The sequence below is a fragment of the Leguminivora glycinivorella genome, chromosome 22, assembly GCF_023078275.1.
Source record: "Leguminivora glycinivorella isolate SPB_JAAS2020 chromosome 22, LegGlyc_1.1, whole genome shotgun sequence".
Taxonomy (NCBI): Eukaryota; Metazoa; Arthropoda; class Insecta; order Lepidoptera; family Tortricidae; genus Leguminivora; species Leguminivora glycinivorella.
In genome coordinates this window covers 3,212,975-3,228,831 of record NC_062992.1, presented here as the reverse complement: position 1 = coordinate 3,228,831, position 15,857 = coordinate 3,212,975, and the positions used below count along the sequence as shown (strand labels likewise).

Below are 15,857 nucleotides of genomic sequence, written 5' to 3'. Positions count from 1 at the left end.
TTCTCTTGACTATAACAGAGGACACTTGGAATGGTATCTGCTTGATAAATCGTTGGCACTGCACTTGTCCAGTGAGGTCTGAATCCGTCAGTAAACGGGGGATTTTACTATTTATTTATTTAATCTTTATTGCACAAAAGAAAAATGGTACAATACTTACAAAAAGACGGACCGAATGCTTTAAGGCATTATCTACCAGTGAACCTTCCACAAAACAGAAAGATAACTATATTCTGGGTATTTTTATGAGACACTTAGGAGGTTAACAAGCAGATAGGTTACCAGGTGGTAAGCGATCGCTGCCGCCCATGGACACCCGATTGAAGGCTTGGATGTTTAGGTAAGTTTAGTTTTATTTATTTAATTTAAATGTATTTCATAATTTATATTCGTATAATTTAAATTGGTATAAAACGTGACTTGTAATTTATATTTCAAATAAAATATTAAGATTATTTGGATGCTGATAAGCAACAATGTGTCAACCCACACGCCAACCATTTTGAGAAAATGGCGTCTAAAGATTTTTTCTCATTTTTTTGTGTTTCTCTTAAAAAAAATTGTTTTTATATAGATTGTTGTGTTTTTCAGCTATAATACGTTCAGTAGTAGTGATTATTGTAGCTTAATTTCAAAACAAACTTCAATTTGACGAAATAATGCCCTTTTCTTTTATTGCGAATTGTTCGACGACGTCAAACTTTTTCAAGACTGTGTTATGATACTTAACCCACTTTTGCTAATTGTTTAAAAATATCTATGAGTCTTAAATAAACATTTTAAAGCACATAAATTGTTGTTGTAAAATACTCTACCTATGCATATTTTTAACTTTATAAGTGTTAAGTAACATATCAGTCATGGTCACTTATGTTATTAGGTATGTAGGAATCAATACATTATTTATTAATCAAACCTTTAATGATTTTTCTACTCCCGAACTGATATTCGTCATTTACAGGATTGTGCGTATCGAAAAAACTGAAAACGCATTGTTTGGTTCTGTAATCATGGCAACGCATTGCATTAACGATACTGCGTGCGTGCGCGGGAAGGCTTTGGGCAGCTGAGCTGACAGTGCAAACCTTTGCAATACAGGAAACAGTGTGAATTTCGCGAGAATTATTTAAAAAAAACTATTAAAAACTAAGTGCATGGTCGTTGTAAAAGTATTGTATGCAATGGTGTTTAACTGACTCCAAAATATTCGTGGAAAGTACGCCACTCATATTTCTTGACCTCCTTTAAACGCCTGTTGAATAAAATACTATAAATTAACTATTAGAGTAATGATCATTTCTAGACACATATTTAAATTATCTGTGCTTTTTCAACAAAAAATCGTTACAAAAACCAAATAATCATCTTTAAAAAAAATAAACTACTTATCTAAAATATACAACAAAATATTTTTTTACGCTAAGAAATAGACTAAGTCATTTAAATTATGAATAACTCATGACTTGTACAAGAACAAAACATAAAATATCTTTAACAAAATAATAAACTACCATTCAGTAAGTATTCAAAAATCAAACAATATTTTTATGCATACAATACATTAACACGTCTTAATGTAATTAGTAATTATAAAAAAATAGTAGCTTATATTAGATTTTAATATAAACACGTACTTGTAAAAAATGTTTGCAAATTATAATAACGAATATGTATATTCATGACTTAAAATGTTCAATTTCGTACTGAATTTACCATTCATGTGCAAAAATATACTAATGGACTAAGTCATAACTTATTCAAACATAAATTAATATGAACAGTTATATTTTACAATATAGTGTCATGGTACTTACACCAAAAACGAACAATTTATGACCCGAATATAATTTAACAATAATGACTTATGTTTTATAACACGGGTCGTAGCATAAAACAACGAATAAAATATCATTTTGCAATAATCATTCAAGTCTCATAGTGGGTAACTATGTCATTTTTTGCGTTTTGCAAGAATGAGTCAAGTGTAAAAAAATCGTTGAGTCAACCCTCATAACACATTATTGTAATTTAAATATGTCTTCTGCCAATTACTATAATAAGTTAAGGTTCTTGACACATTAATGCAAAACAGGCAACACACGATAAAGGATTTGTGTTAACCTATTTTTTTACTTTTGGGATAGTAAAAATTTTCAAAATGAAAAGGTCATTTTTGCAAATAAAAGTTTAAAAATCCAGCTAACATGGCATTAAAATCTCATTTTTCTAGTTTTTGTGGGTTGACACATTATTGCTTATCACCATCCATTTATTTGTGTGACAGGTGTATAGTGTGACAGGGACAGCGCGATGCCATTGACATAACGCTGTCCTTGTCACACAGTGTTATATAACATTTATAACCAAGGTTGGAGTAATTAAAACACTCAGTTAGCCGATCTCTTTGCCTACTTATTCAAATGACTAATAAACCATTACTCGCCCGATAGCGGCCAGTAAACTCCTTCCCGGCCTGATAACCCAATTTCCTGCGTGACCTGCGCACGCGCCGCAAAGTAACAGTTTATTTACAAGCCATAGCCGCAATAGTAGGAAACAGACCGTTGGGATAACAAAGTAACTAGTGAACGCGCAAAACAGTGTTCGTCACTTTACTAATGATTTGCTCTAGTTTGAAAAGAACTTACGTTAGTAGGTAACTTACATACATACATATATATGTAGTAGGAATTGAGATGGTTTTTGGTTTTTGCCGTAATCAGTTAAACAAAAGCCTTTGTTTCTATTATTCACAGCGGCTAGCTCCCGTTTCCACAACATGTGCTAAAGTCTCAGTGTAGTTAAAAAGCAACTATCATGATAACAATAAGGTTCAAAATGAAACAGTTTACAGTATGCAGGTAACTTTTTTTGAAGATGACAAAACGTGTTATCTCCGAAAGGGCTTTTTATGGATTTTATTTCTTTTTTTTTTTTTTTGATGAGTGTTTTGGGAATTTAGAGAAACCTCTATCTTATCCACATAATGGACGCCGGGATGTCCCGAGGGGACATCCCGGGGAACCCGAGGGGACATCCCGGGGAATTTTATTTCTGATCATGATAGTTGCTTTTTAACTACACTGAGACTTTAGCACGTGCTGTGGAAACGGGAGCCAGCCGCTGTGAATAATAGAAACAAAGGCATTTGTTTAACAGATTACGGCAAAAGCCAAAAAACCATCTCAGAAAATTCATACTATAATCACGCCTGTATTCCCATAAAGGGGTAGGTAGAGCAATTGAAACTACTAAAGTTTCAGTGCTACTCTTGGCAACTAAAGGGTTGGAAAAAAAAGAAATTGTGATATTGTAGTGACAGGTTGCCAGCCTCTCGCCTACGCCACAATTTAACCCATATCCAGTCGACTTCTACGACACCCACGGGAAGAAAACTCACGTACAGCTGTACTCCCACATCGGACTGGCTTCTTGTCAAACTCATTCACCTGTCAAGCGATTCGTCTGTGGAATGCGCTCCCCTTGCCTATCAGACAATCTCAGAACAAACTTATTTTTAAAACCAAGTTGCGTAAACATTTATTTGAAAACATTCGTGACTAAGTATCTTTGTTGTGTCTCACACTAGGTACAAAACTATTATACGAGTATATATACTGTATGTTTATTTATATATGAAATAAATATTTATAATATAAATAAATATTAAAGGATATTCTTACACAGATTTACTGAGCCCCACGGTAAGCCCAAGAAGGCTTGTGTTGTGGGTACTCAGACAACGACATATATAATATATAAGTATCTATATACATAGAAAACATCCATGACAGGAACAAATATCTGTGCTCATCACACAAATAAATGCCCTTACCGGGATTCGAACCCGGGACTGCGGCGTAGCAGTCAGGGTCACTACCGACTGCGCCAGACCGGTCGCCAAATATAAAATATATATTTTAATATGACCATATATAGGTATATTTACATTTATTATATATAAGTATGTATAATGCGATTGCAATCTTGTCCAGTGTTTTCATATTTAATTTTAAAAACGTGCACCAAACTAACTGTTTCTGATTAGCCCGATGTTTGACTGGTAGAGAATGCCTCAAGGCGTTAAGTCCGCCATTTGTACTCTTTTTTTTTTGTAAATTTGTGCAATAAAGTTTAAATAAGTAAATATACATAAGACTACATTTAAACAGAAGCCAGGGCTTGCATAAACCACAAATTGACCATGGCGAAGCAAACATGAAATTCTCTACTTACACTACTAGTAACGATACTTATTAGTTAAAAATAACCGTAGCGGTTAGCCTGTTTAGCAAAAACGGTTTACGTACAAACAGCCGGCATGTTAATGGTTTAAGCTCGGATAATAGATATAATCATACAAATGAGGTTGCAATTGCAAAAATTGCGTGATAGAACCTAGAATAAATGCTATGATCTAAGGATAGTTTTTAAAACAGCGGAATTTACTCGCGGTCCTGGCTTCAAATCCCGGTAAGGGCATTTATTTGTGTGATGGGCACAGGTATTTGTTCCTTATTCATGGATGTTTTCTATTTAAAACGCAATCCTTTTTAGCTTATTGTAGAACTCAATCAATCTGTGTAATAATTAATGTCCTATAATAATTATTTCTTAACCTAGGCACAATTATACCTAGTGGTGTCCACATGTACAATGTACATGTATGTATAGTAAAAAGTAGGGATGTACCGACTGATTTGGCCGATTAGGCCGACCACCGACTAGTCGGCGCTTGGGTAGCCGGCTAGTCGGCCAGAACATAATTTTTGAATGAAATTGGTCCTTTGTTAACGCTCTTCATTATTTTTAACAGGTTTAAATGTCAATGAGAATATAGGTAGAAAATTTCCATTGATAACAAACGGTTTGGCTTAGTGGGTAGGAATTCTGCCTATGAAACCGATAGTCCTAGGTAGGACATTTATTTCTGAGATGATCACATCAGTTGTTCTTTTGACTAACAATGGCATAACGAATAGGTTCATAATACAACAATATCAGCTGTTCATTTGTGTTTGTACTGTTTTTATCACTTATAAAGTGTCGACTAATCGGCCCTTTTCGACAAATGTGGCCGGATAGTCGGCTTTCCCGACTAGTCGGTACTTCCCTAGTAAAAAGCCTTGGGGATGGGGGTTGTGCTGGCGGTGTAGAGGGGGGATGAAGATAACTTCTTTTAGATTTTTATCCATGCCTTAAACATATGAACGAGGATTATGATTACCTCTACAAATTATTAAAATATGCTTCATTGTCATGTGCTTGAACGCGTTGATGTCGTTTACTTTAAGCCACTATGTTAGAGAAAAAATCTTTTTCAGTACAGATGGTGTTTTTTTACGCACTAGTGCGAGAAGTGGTTCATTATATGCCAGGTCAAAACTTCGAAGGCTCATCTGTACTGAAAATCGTCGTACGATACACGTGCGAAAAGGAAATTCGTAACTCATGTCGATTTAAAACACTCCCTTCGGTCGTGTTTTAATTTATCGCCACTCGTTTCGAACTTCCTTTTTTACGCACTTGTATCGTAATGTACTATTATTTATTTTATTAAACTACACATTTCTTAAAACCTTGCAAACTTTTCATTTCGTCTACATTGTCTAAGCGCGATATCGGTGAGCGGCGGCCATACATTGGAGCGAGACACAGCGATGGGTCTTTTCATTCCCACGTATGGCTGCCGCTCACCGCTGTCGCGCTTAGACCAATGTCGTGGCCGGGCCGTTAGTGTCACACATAAATATTATAATATTAGTGTTTCATTATGATTATGATACCGTTTGTTGAAACGAAAACGTCATGTTTGATCTCCCGATCTCCGATTCATATTGTTTTTATATCTAATATTGGCCGTATATTAAAGTTTCAAGTGATAAACTACTACCAAACCTACCTAATATTCACTAGAAAATATGCCCTTTGTTTTATGATCCATGTTATTGTAATATATCTTAACGAATATCTATTATACATTTTGTAATTCAAATAAAGCAGAGTATTAATTTTGCAACTAAAATTTTACGTTCTGCCTTTGTCTCTAATATAATTTATATTAATTTACCTGCCGTTTAACTGTGTAAGTCCTGTCTCATAAAACTTTACTTATACTCGAATAAATAAAGTAAGCAAATAAGAATTGATGGTTCTCATAAATAAGTTTAATTAATCGCTGACGTTAATGACTGTCCCCATAGGAACATGCCTCTTAGCTACGTACCACCTATCCGATGATTTCCGGTAATTTTACAACCTGCGCTTGACCTTAAGCCTTCTTAAAAGAAAAAAAAAGTTATAAAATTTTCAACGTGAAACTTTGAAATTCGTATTTTTTTCCGACTTGCATTACAGTGAGGACGCTGATTTCTTTTTCAGTAAATGCTTCATTTGTAGTGACGATTATGCAAAAAAAAACGAGTATAAAAACTCAAGTTTTTTTTAAATAAATTAAAACAAAAATTCATAACTCGAAAATTACAAAAAATCGGCTGATATACATGGGGTTTTATTCTGATAGCCCATGATGTGCGGAATCTAAAAAAAAATTCTTGGCGTCAAGTCAAGGTTTGGACCACTCTGTATACATTACTAGCTTTTACCCGCGGCTTCGCTCGCGTTAGTAAGAGACAAAAAGTAGCCTATGTCACTCTCCATCTCTTCTACTATCTCCACCTAAAAAATGACGTCAATTCGTCACTCCGTTTTGCCGGGAATGACGGACAAACAAACAGACACACACACTTTCCCATTTATAATATTAAATATATAAGTATAAGTATATATCGCGAAGCTCATAACCGCTCGGGATGGCGACGCACTGTGGACGCCCTCTGCCCCATCTAGGGGACATAGGACATTAAGTCAAAAAGTAAGTCATAAGTATTTAAGTATAAGTGGGTACACTAATACAATTGTGTTGCAAGATGAAGATAAGATAGGTATTATTTGTATGTATGTATATGTAGGTATAACTTGTTAAATAATTTTAGATACCTATGCGTATATAGATAAATAAATAAATATTATAGGACATTCTTACACAGATTGACTGAGGCCCACGGTAAGCTCAAGAAGGCTTGTGTTGTGGGTACTCAGACAACGATTTATATAATATACAAATACTTATATACATAGAAAACATCCATGACTCAGGAACAAATATCTGTGCTCATCACACAAATAAATGCCCTTACCGAGATGCGAACCCGGGACCGCGGCGTAGCAGGCAGGGTCACTACCGACTGCGCCAGACCGGTCGTCAAATCCTCCTTCATAGATCCTTTTCATTTCGTTACTGTTTTATGACCCTGCACCAACTTTCGGTTTAGCTCATGATTGACTGGTAGAGAATTCCCGCTAGGATTTAGTCCCCCATTTGTACTCTTTTGAATTGTGCCATAAAACTTAAATAAACAAGGCACACGAAACTGCTCAACTTACTTTTTGAAATTAATGGGTTGTGATATCGCAGTGACAGGTTTTTAGCCCATCGCCCGCACCACAACTGAACCCATATCCCTTAGTTGACTACTACGACACCATACAATGCTATTATAAAGCTTTTCGCGATTCTAACAAGCCTAAATGCAAGTAAGGTACGATCGTAAAGATTAGTGCAAACGGAAAAGTTCAGTTATGTAATCCCAATAAAGGAGACATTAAAACTCGTATTATCAATGAATTAAAAAACAGCCAGAAAAAGTTGAATTTAGTTGTCGGCGGGCAACGAACTCAAAACCGGACTTTTGAGACGTTTATTGTCAATGTATTTTTATTGAGACGCCAAAATAAAAAGTATGGTAATAACGTACGGCGGCTGGACGTAACTTTGTTTGGGAAAGATTTTAGGGTTCAGTAACTTTTACCATTGAAGTTTCTTTATTGTTGTCCCAAAAATACTATCTCCTTCTGCTTTGTATAGATTTTGACTGATCCGTGGTGACTACGAAGATTTTAGTTAGATTTTTTTTTATGTTAAAGGCAGCAAACAAGCAGACGTGCCTCTGAGTGCGTTTTTACATTATCCGATCTGATATCGGAATTCGGAAGGATGTCAAAGGAAAAAAATCTGAGATGGCGGCGTAAATGTATATCGGACATCGCTTTTCGGTGAAGGAAAACATCGTGAGGAAACCGGACTAATTCCAATAAGGCCTAGTTACCCTTCGGGTTGGAAGGTCAGATGGCAGTCGCTTTCGTAAAACTAGTGCCTACGCCAAATCTTGGAATTAGTTGTCAGAGCGGACCGTGGAGAGTGGAACGTGGCAAATGCCGGGATAACGCAAGGAGGATGATGATCGGTCCGACATCCATCCAAATTTTTTATCATTTGTCAAATTACGCTTATCATCATTTCGCACGGCGGTGCCACCGTTTAACGGGTGTTACTGTGTTTCGTCCTTATAACTGGGACGCAAATACGGCTGCTTATGATGTTTTTGCAGTTCACTTCATGGAAATTCAATTTTGGTATGTGCAAGGGTGTACTTAGTTTTTTTTTATAAAGAATATTTTGACTTTCATTTCAAATTAACAATACGAGAGCTAATATACAAAACATTATTTACCAAAAATTCCACAAGTTATCACATTATCACAAGTTGAAGTCTCATTCATGTAAGAGTTTTTTTCACAAAACGAATATCTCTAAATGACTAAAAACAAGGTATAAAACCACACAGACTTCGTTAACCTTATCGCTTCAAAACTATGTCGTTACGCCTGCATTTCCTGCCCGTTTTAACGATACCTTGCTTATGCGCATCCTGTCAGTGCTTCTGCTACTAGGTCAAAAGAGCAAAATACATTATTTTAGGTAGTTTATACTTAAACTGTGGGAAGCCAGTGTCCTCTGCTCTGTATTTAACCTTGCACAGTGCATTAAAAACAATTACCTGCATTTGCGTTCCAAAATTTTCATGATACATATATTATGTAATAGTATTTTATGCAACAGGCGTTTAAAGAGGTCAAAAAAGACGAGTGGTGTGTTTTATTAATAGGTTTAACATTAATTGGCTTAAAAAAGACGAGTGGTATGTTTTATTAATAGGTTTAACATTAATTGGCTTAACTTTAGTTTTAAACTAGTTTGTTTAAATATAGTTAGTCACCAAAACTCGAAAAGTATATTCACAGTTGCGACAATTTCATCGCATGACACTAAGCTTTAATAGTGGATTTATTGCCAAATCAAAAATCATAATCGACGCATAATCCTCGGTTTAAGCGACTCCCACGCCCGCCCACAGATGTGAGACTTGTGAGCATTGGCTTCGTCGTAATCTTGTGCACTTTACTATAAAACTGATATACGTGATAATAATAGTAAATCTCTGTCAAGCCATTTCCTTTCCATCATTAGAAAAAAAGCGGCAAAAAGTTTTCGATGTAAAGTAGTCTTAAATGTCATGAATTACGATGCTAAATTGTTGTTTATAACTAGGATAAGGTAAAGTACCAGTTTGCCAGTTTCGCCACAATAATCCATACTTAATATTATAAATGGGAAAGTGTGTGTGTCTGTTTGTTTGTCCGTCTTTCACGGCAAAACGGAGCACGAATTGACATGATTTTTTAAGTGGAGATGGTTGAAGGGATGGAGAGTGACATAGGCTACTTTCTGTCTGTTTCTAACGCGAGCGAAGCCGCAGGCAAAAGCTAGTATCCAATAAGTGACACCCTTCTGACACATTTATCAAAGACATATATATAACTCCGTATAGACAGATAAAGTCTAAGAAAAAAACGTACCTCAGTACCATACAGAAAAAGGTCGGTGACTTAGATGACATTACACCTTTGGGGTACGCTCAGCTAGATGGCGCTAATATTAATATTTGACATTTTAAAACATACCAAGCTAAGAATATGGGCCAAATTGTCAAAACTGAGTTCAAAAGTTTTAAGCCTGTGTCAAGAGATGGCAGTCTATGCACTGTGATTGACACATTTTTCTTTGACAGTAGCTCTCTATAATACTCGATCCTCTTCGCATTTATTGACAATGTTTGATAGTGTCTTCCGCTGGGACACTGTCGAGCAACAGTGTCAGTTGTTTCAACAAACAAAAAATATAACTGTTTTTACCTGTTACTCTTTTATTGCATTGTCATCGAATTCGCATATTCTTACGATTTTTTTGAGTCAATCTATCCAACAGTGAATTAAAAAAAAATAAGGAATACTTTAAGTAGTATCTCATTATTCATCATTACGAGATGTCGAAATAAATAATGGCAAGCAATAAGGAAGCCAAATTAATTGGAGTAAAATTAATTGCTAGTTGATTCATTTAATTAACTGAAAAAGAACATAAATTTATTTTATGTGTGTACTGTGCTTATGTATTTGTTAGGTATCTAGTAAGGTGTCCTGTGTGGTACGGATGAAAAGTTTAACCTCCCTCTTTCCTCCCGTGGGTATCGTAGAAGTCGAATGTGGGATATGGGTTCAATTGTGGTGTTGAGAATCAAATGGGCTAACAGCCTATCATTGGAATATCATAACTTCACTTCTTTCAACCCTTTAATTGGCAAGAGTAGACGTTTCAAGTCTTTTAGAATAAATTAAATTATCTTCATAGAAAATATTTTAAATTGTATTTTTTTTTAATTAAATTTAGAAATACTACTATTTAACAATAAACTCCTATACTTGAACATGTAGACCCTTGCCACTGTGACCGGGTAGCCAAGTGGTTCAGGCATCCGTGGCTATAACGGAGGACGCTGGTTCGAATCCAGCTTTGGACACTTGGAGGCCTTGGTAATTTTTTCGTTGTATACTTAGGACATTTATTTCAGTTTCAAGTCTACTCACTGACAAGTTTATAGATGTACATATGTATGATATAAGGAACTCAGAAAATAAAGATCAAAGATTACGCCGTCAATTAGAAGCAAGAATCTGCGTAGCTTCTAACTACACCAGTATTACCAGTGCAACAGGTATTGGCGGAGGACTTTTTTTATTGGCAATACTCATTGCACAACAGCTTGACAGGACATTAATTCCATTTGACAGGTTGGTCGGTGTTTTGACAGCACAGTACGCTCATTCTGACAGTTGTCAGCGATCCCTGTATTGAATCTATGAAGGACATCGTTGACAAGTGGAATAACAGTGAGAAATTATGCAGTGCTAGCTAGAGACATGAAGGCACGACTTTGTTCATACTTTTGTGAATCTATATTAATTCCAAAACTGACAGTGCCGGTTTTGGTAATAGGGTATACATATTTCTTACACTTGGAATGATTTTTTGCGATAGTCGGCAAATGAGTAGATGAACCACCTGATGAGAAGCGGTCATCATCGCCCCTGAAGATAAGCATCATTGTAGGACCCACTTAAGTGTCTTCGACTCTTGAGAACCCTAAATACCCGCTTATTGAAGAACCCCAAGCACCATGTCGGTCAACCGCTTTCGATGGAAGCCAGTGCTGTCAAGCTGGTGTAACTTAACAGACGTTCAAATGCACTCTTGGAGTGATAACAATCAAATACACATGTCAAATACACAATGTCTGAATCCCATGTCGTAGCAAAGGAAATAAGTAAGCAACTTCGGTTTAAGTTAAAAATATCTACATTATGTTTAGTATTAAGTGTACACTTTTTGTTTTTACGTGTAATGCTCGTAAATGGCATGTTATAGTTTGTATTCTTTTACTCGTTAAGTATTTTAATCTGTTAGATTACTTGCATGCTCACTCATAATTTGTTTTATCTTGTATTTTCTCTATATAAGTGAAATGTTAAATTTCTTTTGAGAAAATAAAATTTCTTTAACCATAAATCAGAAGGTAACTCATTCCACATTCTGCACGTTCTGGGGAGATATTTTCTCTGATTGTTTGCAAACAAATCATTTCAAATTCAATATTACTAGGTGACCCTAGTCAGTATTGAAAAGCTTAAGATCAGTTCATCCGATGCCTTACTTTCTATCTCAACACATTTCTAAGGTTCGTATCTTGAGGTTATAGACTAATCTCTCGATCTGTATAAGTATTTGTTTACATAGATCAATGCCAGCCGGCCTAGCCAAAGTGACAATCGTTGACGCTTCGTGGAGATCGAAACACAGTCTGGCTCTGTCGCGCCATTACAGAATAGAGTGAGAGCTAGCTACAATTGTGTCTGTGTCATCAGTACTGGCCCGCGACTTCACTCGCGTTAAATGCGAAAATTGCGGAATATTCCATACAAACTTCCATCCCCCATTTTAGGGAAAAGGGGGTCCAGAAAGAGACAAAGAGTAGCCCATGTCACTCTCCATCCTTTCAACTATCTTCACTTAAAAAATCACGTCAATTCGTTGCTCCACTTTGCTGTGAAAAGACTAACAAACAGACAAACACTTACCCATTTATAATATTAAGTATGGATTGTCCAAATTATTATGCTTTGTGTGCGATTCGGCACGGTGGTGCTGAAATGCGCGTCTAATGATTGTTGGTCAGGGACTCAGGGTGAAACATATTCTGTTATACTTTTGAATGTTTCGTTTAATTTTATCTGATGCAACAAATCTAGCAACAATAACGGAGTGGATAAGGACCAATTGCGTTATATTTTTGACTGTCTTCATGATTAAAGTTGAAGAATCTTTAAAATTCTAAACAGCAATGTTTATATCATTATAAAGTAGATATAGGTAATTAATATAGAGTCTGTTCTTTTAAAAATTATGAAGTCTTTAAATTTTTAATTTTTCATACAAAATAAAATTAGAAGAGTCGTGAAATGTATGTGTGTATAACTTAGTATATAAGTGTAAGTAATATATGTGACAATATGAGACTAAAGTTAATAACGGGGAACAAATTAAAACTTGCTGACAATTAAATACCAAGATAAAAAAAATACCATCAAGAAACTCCGATCCATAGGAACCATACCATAAAACTGTTCAAGCGAATCCAAAAGGAATCCAATCATTAAAGATAATCAAACATTGGAAAACCCCTTAGTTGTAACCAAACTTGTTCTGAGGTAATCTTGATTGCTTAAGGCAGTAATTAACAACACGTTTCATCTAGATCATGTTTGTCTCCGTTCACACCAAGAAAACAAGCACCAGATCAGACAAGATCCATCTAAACGTACTATTCATAAAGCTAATCTATCAGTTGTTGCTTGAAAACCATTTTAAAATTGATGGAGTCCTTGGAACCTAGCGGTCTAGTTACACAAGCAGCTAACTTCCAACCGCATACTTACTTTTTCTGAATTGCTAGACTGCCGGTCGTAGTGTCAATCGCTGACGCTACTTGCCCATCAAAACGCAGTCTGGCTCTGTCATGCTACAGAAGAGCAATAGAGGGAGCTAACATTAACGACGACGAAGCTGAAGATTGTGACGATGGCTAATTACTACCACTCAGTTCTAAGGTTGATTCTTCGAAAGCAAAAGCGAACGGAAACAGCAAACAGGAGGCTAGTTAATCAATCAATGAGTAATCAACTCGTCGAATAACTACATTACGTGATTTCGGTGCATGTAGGCGCGTTAGTTAACGTCCTCCCGACACGCAACGATACACAACTGTTTGCTTCTAGGAATTGGGATCGTGGAGTGTGAAATTGGAAACTTATGGGTTTTAGCTTCTGATGGGGTGATTGGTCGAGCGTTTGAGAATCCACCAATTAGGGGCCAGTTGCGCAACAGACACATCAAGTCTATGGAACTTCCTAAACAATAAAATTTGGACACGCGCTTTTACAGACGGTTCAGTGCAACCGACCCTAAGTAGGAACAGTATTCTGCAGATTCTGCTCCAGCGTATTTCGGGTAATGACAGTAAATCCAAGGAACCGGAGCGAACACTTGCTTATGATGTTTAAAAGGCCGTCCAATTTGTAGAAATTGGTACGCCTGGCAATTTGGTATCATTTTAGGTAGGTATTCTAAGAGAAGAACACAGATTTTTAAAGTCGTGGTGTGACAATTCAACAGACAAAACCTTTAAGACAAGATCAAACGATCTACCGCATGCCAAAATAAAGTAGGAAATAGATAATCAGTGATAAAAATTGCTACCTATTAAACAGATGATGTTAACCTTCATGATGTCTGCAGCTATGTAGAAACAGACATCTATTACATAATTCTACAAATTAAGTCAAGTTTAATACAGTGCATTATATATCAATTTCCAATTACATGTAAACCTGACATATTATATATTGGACGCTGAAGGGGTTGACCCTTTCGACCCTTACCCTTACTATTGGCAGTGCATAGCAGCATTGATGCCAGGGTAAAATCGCTGGACATTGTTTCTTAATATTGTCCATACTAATGATTTAGTATCTAATATGATGCAAAGCAACTAATCCGAAATGGATTTAAAGTGTGAAAAGTCTCATCATTATCATCATCTGAATTGTTCTCAGTAAGCTTCACAGTAAGCTTTATAAAGCAAATCAAATTTTTAACTTGCAAAAGTGCAGTTTCTGATTTGTGACCAAATTCGATATTGCATATTGTATTCATAAACAGAAAGGGGTTGAGGTTGACCGAAGCCAAGGCCAAGTCCCAAGGTCCCGTGAAGCACATCTAAATGACGTTAACCTCTACTTCTCAGCAAAAAACCCGAATAGTCTTTGCAGCAAGCAGAAAATATCATCATTTCGGTATTTTTGAGGCAAAATCGTCAACAGATTCCCACGAATAGGTATTTCTGTCTGATCCTTATTATGCATTTCCGTTAACACAAATTTACGATTCCAATAAGAATTTGAGTCACTACCTTGGAATTTATTTGCGATAATAAGGATAAGTTAATAGTCAGGTAAAGTTATAGGCCGATGTTTTGTAATCGAGTCGGATTACCTGTCAGTGTTGGTTAGGAACCAGTTCTGCCTGATCAAGGTAATGTATTGTTAGCTTATTAGAATGTTGACTGCACTGATTTTACAACTGTTTCGGATATTGTCAAAGTTTTTAAAGTTTACATCCAATTGACTTATCTTAATCTTCATGATAGATAAAATCCTCATCTATAGAGACTGAAAGACGCTGAAAAAGATACTGGAAAGAGGCCCTTTATAAAGGTAAGTGCAAAGTCTGTGAGTTCTTTCGTTGAGCAATCCAGGAGGCTGCGTGGTTCAATAACTCGTACCAGCCGCGTGCACCTTTTCTTCGCCACATTCCGTCCCCGGGCCAAGGCCGGAGAGATTGCTCATTGAATTAAAAAAGCGGCCCACAAATTAGGCGTTTCAAAACAATCGCCGCAACAAATGAAGTATCAAACATTTAAATTGGATTTCGCAACTTATTGTTGACAAATGTTACCCGAGAATGCGACTTGCAAAAGCCTACTTAACCCTTTAGCGGAGAAGTTAACTATTAAACTAGCTTATAGAGGCTCGGCCCTTCGCAATTCGGCCGCGTAACAAACTCACCTTTATAAAACTCGCTTGCATTTATCCAAAAAAGAATTATGAAAATGAAACACTTATGTCAGTTTGAACTTTTGTTATCACGGTAACGTTAAACACAGAAGCACTGTTTCCGAACGCACGGCGAGTTATTGTTGTCAAGAAAGGGGCATAGGTCCGCACCCCGCGAAGGCCCGGGCGCTACTGAGGCCGGCGGTGCGCTTGCGCAGCGTGGCGGGGCGTGGAACTGGCTCGGCGGGTCGCTCGCGCCGCGCACCCAACGGATGGTCCGGTTTGTTTCGTTACCTTTATTGTTTTGTCAAACGAATCCTTTTACGCCAAATTATATAACTTTACTTAGCGTTTATTTTGCTTTCATTAACAACGCATCTAAACTATATAAATTGCTTTCCATCTGACGTCTCCACAATATGGTACCTACCTCCGATGGTGCAACGATC

General features: G+C 36.4%; 1 protein-coding gene across 2 annotated transcripts in view; it reads right to left on the bottom strand.

The window, feature by feature from the left end:
- The window catches only part of LOC125238018, a 220,732-nt gene extending 205,082 nt beyond the window's left edge, over window positions 1-15,650 (bottom strand). Inside the window, exon 1 of one of the 2 annotated variants that reach the window (XM_048145299.1) lies at window positions 15,421-15,650. The gene's annotated coding sequence lies outside the window, so the exon portion shown is untranslated. Of the gene's footprint in view, window positions 1-14,848; window positions 14,928-15,420 lie in introns of those variants that run through there. The other variant, XM_048145300.1, reaches the window with a different exon arrangement.
- Between the last annotated feature and the right edge of the window lie 207 nt (window positions 15,651-15,857).